Genomic DNA, 9,372 nt, shown 5'->3' with positions numbered 1-9,372 from the left:
TCGCCCCGGCCGGCCCCAGCTCCGGCCCGGCCACCAGCGACCTCGCCGGATCCGGCGTCCCCAACCCCGGCCGCCGCCGTCCTCGACTTCCCCGGCGAGCCACGCCGCCGTCCTCGGGTTCTGTGCCATGAACAGTAAACCCTAGATCCAGATCTGGGGTAGTTTTTTTCACTAAGTCCCGGATATTTTTTTAGCTCATATGCCCATGTTCGAGGCCCCGTAACTTTGCATCCCTAGCTCCGATTTGTTCATATAGCATATCAAAATGTTCGTCTCGATGTGTACATCATTTCATTCCATTGCATCATTTTCATTTGAGTGCATCTTGATGCCCGAAATGCTGTTAGAAAGAGGCTTCGTGAGTTAATTGTCGGATCTGCTAGTTCATCTTAGACTTTTGTCATTTTTGCCATGATTGTTGTGTGCATGATATGCCCATGAGTCCTATAGATGTTTTGTTAAGGATTTTGTCTTCTTTCCAGAGGTGCAACCCATGCATTTGTGTAATGTGCGTGGTGACTTGTGCAAGCTTGCAAAGTGAGGCACCCGGTAAATCTGTTTTCAGGGACTTAGTAGTTTTCACTAAGTCTGGGATTATTTAGTTCATCATGCCATATGTTCATGTTGTTTCCTAGTGATCCGTGCCTCTTTTGAGGATGATCAGTAAAGGAGTTTTGTTAATCTTTTTATGCTCTATCCATCTATGTCTTTGTTTGCAATTATGGAGCACCCTAGCTTGAGTCAATCGAGCTCTACTTTTGCTTCATTGCGAATCTGGGCAGATCGTCAACTTGTTTGCGATTTTGCCGATGTTATTGTAGTTGATCCGTGCATGCTATGCCATTGTTCTTGCCATGTCTAGCTTGTATTTTGTGCCTACCTAATGGATGTATGATTGTCTTGCCATGACTTGCACCGTGGTGAGTGCATCGAGCTCGTAAACATGCCTTCGTGAGTTTTGTTTCAGCATGTCCCAGTTTTCACTAAGTCTGAAAACTGATTATGTTTTTGCTATGTTCATGTGCTTGTTAGTATATTTTGTAATCTCTTTTGGCTCAAGGTCACTAAGGGACTTTTGTTAAGCTTGTTGAGTATCTCCATGCCATGTATTTCTTTGTCATGTTCAGGTCCTGTAGCATGTTGTTTTGCTGCTCCGAAGAGGGCTATATGATCTGAAATTCCAGACAAGTGTTAATTTCACTAAGTCTGAGATCTGTTCGTCATTTGCGTTTTGACATGCTTGTTTGAACCTGTTAATGGATGAATTGGCCGTAGCTTAGTGCTAGACTTTTGTTAAGCATCTTGTGTGCATCCCTGCCATGTATTTTGTTGTCATGTTGGGGCGCTGTAGCATGTTCATTTCATTGCATTTAGATGCCTACTTGCTGTAAATCGCAGACCGGTGTCATTTTTGAAACGCTTGCCATTTCCAAACCGTAACTCCGATTCCGGCGTTCTTTATATCGTTTTCAAGCGATTTCATCTCATCTTTCCAGTGGCACCCTTGGAATTCCAAGTTGAGGCCAGGTTCATGCATTTCCTGTCATATCTTGCATTTTGCATCCCGCATCACATCCCGCATAGCATATCATCATTTCATCATATTGCTTGGTCTTGCACGTGGTTGATTGTATCCTTGTTGCTTGTTTGTCTTTTTTGGGTAGAGCCGGGAGACGAGTTCGCTAACGAGGAGCCCGTTGAGTTTGCTTTTGAGGATCCAGTCAACTCTGACAGCTTTGCAGGCAAGATGAACCCTCGAAATCACTACTATCTTTGCTATGCTAGTTTGCTCGCTCTTTTGCTATGCCAATGATACGATGCCTACCTTTTGCTTGTCAGCCTCCCAATTGCCATGTCAAACCTCTAACCCACCATTGTCCTAGCAAACCGTTGATTGGCTAAGTTACCGCTTTGCTCAGCCCCTCTTATAGCGTTGCTAGTTGCAGGTGAAGATTGGAGGCCGTTCCTTGTTGGGACATCTTTTATTTACTTGTTGGGATATCATTATATTGCCATGTTATCTTAATGCATCTATATACTTGGTAAGGGGTGGAAGGCTCGGCCTCTCGCCTAGTGTTTTGTTCCACTCTTGCCGCCCTAGTTTCCGTCATATCGGTGTTATGTTCCCGGATTTTGCGTTCCTGATGCGGTTGGGTTATAATGGGAACCCCTTGATAGTTCGCCTTGATTAGTACTTTTCCAGCAATGCCCAACCTTGGTTTTACCATTTTCCACCTAGCCTTTTCTTTCCCTTGGTTTCTGCAGACTCAAGGGTCATCTTATTTTAACCCCCCCGGGCCAGTGCTCCTCTGAGTGTTGGTCCAAACCGTCAGCCGCCGGTGGCTACCAGGGGCAACTCTGGGCTGGCCTACCGGAAGTTTAGACAATCTGAGTGTGCCCTGAGAAAGAGATATGTGCAGCTCCTATCGGGATTTGTCGGCACATTCGGGCGGTGTTGCTGGTCTTGTTTTAACCTGTCGAAGTGTCTTGAGTTACCGAGATACCGAGTCTGATCAGAACGTCTTGGGAGGAGGTCTATTCCTTCGTTGACCGTGTGAGCTTGTCATGGGCTAAGTTGGGACTCCCCTGCAGGGATTGAACTTTCGAAAGCCGTGCCCACGGTTATGGGCAGATGGGAATTTGTTAATGTCCGGTTGTAGATAACTTGAACCTTAATTAATTAAAATGAATCAACTGAGTGTGTTACCGTGATGGTCTCTTCTCGGCGGAGTCCGGGAAGTGGACACGGTGTTGGAGTCATGTTTGCGCAGGTTGCTCGCTAGTTTATCGCTCGCGCTTTGCCTCCTCTTCTTGCTCTCCTTTGCGGATAAGTTAGCCACCATACTTGCTAGTCGCTTGCTGCAGCTCCACTCATATTTTACCTTGCCTTACCTATAAGCTTAAATAGTCTTGATCGCGAGGGTACGAGATTGCTGAGTCCCTGTGGCGCACAGATTACTATTACACCAGATGCAGGGCCTGCTGATTCCGCTCCAGGTGACGCGTATGAGCTCAAGTGGGAGTTCGACGAAGACTCTCAACGATACTACGTTTCCTTTCCCGATGATCAGTAGTGGTGCCCAGTTGGGGGTGATTGGGACCGTGTCGCATGTTGGGTTCTCTTTTATTTTGGCGCCGTAGTCGGGCCATGAGTGTTTGGATGATGTAATGTTATTTATGTACTTGATTGACGTGGCGAGTGTAAGCCAACTATGTTATCTCCCCTTTTATTATTATTACATGGGATGTTGTGAAGATTGCCTAACTTGCGACATATGCCTTCAATGCGATTATGTCTCTAAGTCGTACCTCGACACGTGGGAGCTATAGTCGCATCGAGGGTGTAACAAGTTGGTATCAGAGCCTTCCCCGGCCTTAGGAGCCCCATTGCTTGATCGTTTTTAGCGGCCGAGTTGTGTCTAGAAAAAATGTTTTGAGTCTTTAGGAATTATATATCGGAGAGTTTAGGAATTCTTTTTACTTCCCAGTCTCCTCATCGCTCTGGTAAGGCATCCTGACGTAGAGTTTTGACTGTTCTCTTCTCAAATTTCACAAAAAAAAATTTAGGATCACGCGGGTATCTTGGAATCATTCCGATGGTTTTATGATGAGAACATTGTCTTGGTGCCTCCTGTCAGGGGTTTAGTGGAAGTGTCCCGGGGAGTTGAGCTCTGAGGTGTTGTCATCATAATTTTATCGTTGCAGTTCTGGAATACCTGAGTCTAGTACGCCGACATCGAAAATCTCTTTTATGCAGTTCGTTGGTGAGATAACCTCGACGCCACCCAGTACTGGGGCGGGAGTTCGGGAGTATCGCCATAACTTGTATAACGGATGCTTTTCGAAGGTTGAGGTAGATGGTTTCCGAAGGTTTCTTGGTTATGTGTTGAAGGATGGATACAGCTGGATGTAGGATTTGCTAGTTTGGGTGAGATATTATGCTTCCCCTGTATCCCCAACACCTGATTGCATAACCGGAAAGGTTCGGGAGTTTCATAGGTGGGAATTCTAGTTGCTCTAGTTTTTCTTCCACGGATATTGGTTTGAGATTGGGATTTCTTACCGATTATTCGTTCTTGATCCGTACCTTGTTGATTTATTTCTCTACCTTAATTCTATGTGGCTTCTCAATTTATGGATATGTGACCATTTCAAGAGGAATGCATTCGTTCATTTTGTTCGGATGTGAAGACTATATGTTGCAATTTTCATTCCGTTGGATTCAGCTTCAATAATTTATCTGTCAATGTGCTAATGGTGGTCAACCTCTTCAGGATGGCTCCTCCAACGCGCACGACTCAGAATCCTGATCCGCCACCACCTCCACCTCCTCCGGAGGCATGGCAAGCTGTGATGGCCGCAACCAATGCAAACACACAGCTGATCATGCAAATTCTTCAAGAGCACAATCAAGGCAGTCAAGGGAATCAAGGCAGCAATCAGAGTCACTTTGCTACACTCAACCAGTTCCTTGCTAACGGGCCAAAGACTTTCAGCAATTGTGTTGAGGCAACCGATGCTGACGATTGGCTTGTGGATCTGTGTAAGCATTTCGAGTGCAGTAACGTCAGGCCTGAGGACTTTGTTAAGTTCGCTTCCTTCCAACTCAAAGATCAAGCTGCAGAATGGTTCCAGCAGTACAAGGACTCCAGAGGTGGACGTGTTATCACTTGGGATGATTTCCGTCGAGATTTCCGAGCTCATCATATTCCGCAGAGCGTGGTTGAAAGCAAGCGTGAGGAATTCCGCAATCTGAAGCAAGGCTCTTTGTCTGTCTATGACTACAACAAGTTGTTCCAGAAGCTTGCCCACTTTGCCAAGCAGGACGTCCCTGATGAGAAGAGCATGATATACCAGTTCAGGGGTGGTCTCAGAGAAGATATCCAGCTCGCTCTTGTCCTCTTTGAGCCCTTGAGATACGATGAGTTCTACAACATGGCACTGAAGCAAGAGGCTTCTCAGTTGAGGTGTGATGCTTCCAAGAAGCGAGTCAGAGATGTTACCCCTTCTTCCTCTACTCAAGTGGCCAAGCAGCAGAAGTTTTGGCTTCCTCCTCCTCCGTTCCGTCAGCCGTTTCAGCAGAAGAGCAAAGGTGGCAGTGGTTCTTCCCACCCACCCAACCCTGGCTTTCAGAACAAGACTTCGTCTCAACCTCCAAGATCAAGTGCTCCGTATCACCGTCCGCTTTCAGAGGTCACGTGCAACAAGTGCCAACAGAAGGGTCACTATGCCAACAAGTGTCTCAACCAGAGGCGTCTTCCTCCTCCTCCTCCTGTCAGATCGGCAAGTACAGCTATGGTCAAGCATAACCCCAAGTACGCCAAGGTCAATATGGTGAATGCAGCCCAGGCAGAGGACTCGTCAGATGTGATTATGGGTAACCTTCCTGTTAACGATGTTCTTGCAAAAGTTCTTTTTGACACGGGTGCATCGCATTGCTTCATTTCCAGACCATTTTCATCTAAGCATGGGTGGTTTTCTCAAGTTATGCATAAGCCATTAGCAGTCGTCTCTCCGGGTAGATGCTTGCTTGCTAACTATGAAGTTCCGGATATTTCTATCATGATGGGTGATTTCAAGTTTATGGCTTCCCCAATGATCCTTGGTAACTCGGATATTGATCTTATTCTCGGAATGGGTTGGCTCTCTAAGCACAAGGCTCAGCTTGATTGTGCAGCCAGGCAGATTCAATTGACTCATTCGTCTGAGGATGTAATTGTCTTTGCCGCTCGGGATAATACTATCCGTCTGTTTTCTCTCAATGAGAAGGGTGAATTGGATGCCATCTCTCAAATTCCAGTCGTTTGCGAATATCAAGACGTCTTTCCAGAAGAGCTTCCAGGAATGCCTCCGCACCGGCCAGTTGAATTCGTTATTGATCTTGAGCCTGGCACGGAACCTGTGTGCAAGCGTCCTTACAAGCTCGGACCTGAAGAGTTGAAGGAGCTGAAGAAGCAACTCGATGAGCAAGACAGAATGGGTCTCATCCGGCCTAGTTCTTCTCCGTGGGGTTGTGGTGTTCTTTTTGTGAAGAAGAAGGATGGAATGGACCGACTTTGTGTTGATTACCGTCCAGTGAACAAGAAGACCATCAAGAACAAATACCCACTTCCCAACATCAATGAGCTGTTCGAACAACTCAAAGGTGCTCAAGTATTCTCCAAGCTTGATCTCCGTATGGGTTATCACCAGATTCGCATTCGTGAAGAAGATATTCCAAGACAGCATTCAGAACAAGCTTTGGTTCATATGAATACACTGTCATGTCTTTTGGCCTCACCAACGCTCCTCCGACGTTCTCTCGCATGATGATCTTCATCTTCAACGCCTACACCAATGACTTCGTTTTGGTCTATCTCGATGACATTCTGGTTTTCTCCAAGAACAAGGAAGATCATGCCAAGCACTTGCGTTTGGTTCTTGATAAGCTCAGAGAACATCAGTTCTACGCCAAGTTCTCCAAGTGTGAATTTTGGCTCGATGAGGTTCTTTATCTTGGTCGTATCATCTCTGCCAAGGGCATTGCGGTGAATCCTGAGAAGGTGTCTGCAATTGTGAATTGGGAACCTCCTCAGAACGTGAAGCAACTCAGCAGTTTTCTCGGTCTCGCAAGCTATTGCTGAAGATTCGTTGAAAACTTTTCTAAGATCGCGAAGCCTCTCTCTAATCTTCTTCAGAAGCACGTCAAGTACGTTTGGTCTCCAGAGTGTGATATTGCTTTCAACACTTTGAAAGAGAAGTTGATCACTGCTCCAGTTCTGACTCCACCTGATGAATCCAAGCCGTACGAGGTCTTTTGTGATGCCTCTCTCAAAGGTCTTGGCGCAGTATTGATGCAAGAGAAGAAAGTTGTTGCTTATACATCTCGCCAGTTGAAGCCTAATGAGAAGAACTACCCTACTCATGATCTCGAGTTGGCGGCAGTTGTGCATGCTCTTTTGACTTGGAGACATCTTCTATTGGGAAGAAAAGTGGACATTTTCACTGATCACAAGAGTCTCAAGTACATCTTCACTCAGCCTAATCTCAACCTCAGGCAAACTCGATGGGTCGAAATGATTCAAGAGTATAATCCGAGTATCGAGTATACTCCAGGCAAGGCCAATGTGATTGCTGACGCTTTGAGCAGAAAAGAGTATTCCAATAGTCTGATTCTTAAGCCTTATCAACCCAAGCTTTGTGAAGCTTTCCGCAAACTGAATCTGCAAGTTGTTCCTCAAGGTTTCCTCGCCAACCTTCAAGTCCCTCCTACCTTACAAGACCAGATTCGCCAAGCCCAGCTTCTTGATGCTATGGTGAAAAAGGTGAAGATTGGGATTGCCAAGAGTCAGTCCAAGTACAAGTGCTACCGCCTTGATGACAAGGACACTCTCTTCTTCGAGGATCGTATCGTTGTACCCAAAGGTGACCTCCGTAAAGTGATCATGAACGAGGCTCACAATTCTCTCCTCTCCATCCACCCTGGGAGCACGAAGATGTATCAGGACCTTAAGCAAACTTATTGGTGGACTCGAATGAAGCGCGAGATCGCTTAATTCGTGAATGAATGTGATGTCTGCAGAAGAGTGAAGGCAGAACACCAAAGGCCAGCAAGTCTCCTCCAACCTCTTGCCATTCCAGAATGGAAGTTCGACCACATCGAAATGGACTTCATGACTGGGTTTCCAAAGTCCAAGCGTGGCAATGATGTTATATTCGTTGTCATCAACAAACTCACCAAAGTGGCTCACTTTCTGCCTATCAAAGAGTCGATCACTGCAGCTCAATTGGCGGAACTCTATACCTCTCGCATTGTCTCTCTGCACGGTATTCCTCAAGTGATCTCTTCAGACCGTGGCAGCATCTTTACCTCCAAGTTTTGGGATTCTTTCCAGAAGGCCATGGGCACCAACATCCGCTTCAGCACAGCTTTCCATCCTCAAACAAGCGGTCAAGTCGAGCGTGTCAACCAGATTCTTGAAGATATGCTCAGGGCTTGTGTGATCTCCTTCGGCATGAAGTGGGAGGATTGTCTTCCTTATGCTGAATTCTCCTACAACAACAATTTTCAAGCAAGTTCGGGCAACGCCCCTTTTGAAATTATGTATGGCAGGAAGTGTCGTACCCCTCTCAACTGGTCTGAAACCGGTGAACGTCAGCTTTTGGGTAATGACTTAATCACAGAAGCAGAAGAGATGTGCAAAGTCATTCGTGATAACCTCAAAGCAGCCCAATCCCGCCAGAAGAGCTACTATGATAGTAAGCACCGTGATTTGGCTTTCGAGATCGGAGATCATGTTAACCTCCGCGTCTCTCCTATGAAAGGTACTCATCGCTTCGGTATCAAAGGGAAGCTTGCCCCTAGATACGTGGGACCTTTCAAGATTGTCAGCAAGAGAGGCGACCTCGCCTATCAACTCGAGCTTCCTTCAAACTTTGCAAATGTTCATGACGTGTTCCACGTCTCTCAGCTTCGAAAGTGCTTCAAGACTCCTTACCGCACCGTCAACTTCGAGGACATTGAGCTCCAAGAAGATCTCTCTTATCGTGAGCACCCAGTTGCTATTCTTGAAGAAACTGAACGTAGGACTCGCAACAAGTCAATCAGATTTCTCAAAGTCAAGTGGTCACACCATTCCGACCATGAAGCTACCTGGGAACGCGAGGATCACCTCCGTTCTGAGTACCCGGTGTTCTTTCAGTCCTAGATCTCGGGACGAGATCCTTTCGTAGTGGTGGAGTGTTGTAACACCCCGGATTTAATTTCCCAATTTGTACTCCAACTCTTACCGTTTCTGGCGTTAAGTTATATTTATTTCTCGGGTTCGGGTCCTTGCCTCCGTGTGTTATTTTCGTTGTCATACATCTCATATCATGTCATCATGTGCATTGCATTTGCATACGTGTTCATCTCATGCATTCGAGCATTTTCCCCATTGTCCGTTTTGCATTCCGGCGTTTCGTTTCTCCTCCAGTGGGCTTTTCTACCTTTCTTTCGTGTGTGGGGATTAAACATTTTCGGATTGGACCGAGACTTGCCAGGCGGCCTTGGTTTACTACCGGTAGACCGCCTGTCAAGTTTCGTACCATTTGGACTTCGTTTGATACTCCAACGGTTAACCGAGGGACCGAAAAGGCCTTGTGTGTGTTGCAGCCCAACACCCCTTCAATTTGGCCCAAAACCCACCAAACTCTGCTCCATGTCCTAGAGCGTTCGATCACGATCGCGTGGCCGAAAACCGCACCTCATTTGGACTCTCCTAGCTCCCCCTATGCCTATATATACACCCCCCCTCCAAAAATTCGCGGATCCCCCTCCTCAAACCCTAAAAAAATCCCAGGTCCGCCGCTCCGGACGTGTCCGGGCGGAGCCGGACAACGTCCGCCGCCACC

Source organism: Triticum dicoccoides, chromosome 2A, assembly GCF_002162155.2.
Source record: "Triticum dicoccoides isolate Atlit2015 ecotype Zavitan chromosome 2A, WEW_v2.0, whole genome shotgun sequence".
NCBI lineage: Eukaryota > Viridiplantae > Streptophyta > Magnoliopsida > Poales > Poaceae > Triticum > Triticum dicoccoides.
Note: the sequence above shows the minus strand (reverse complement) of the source record.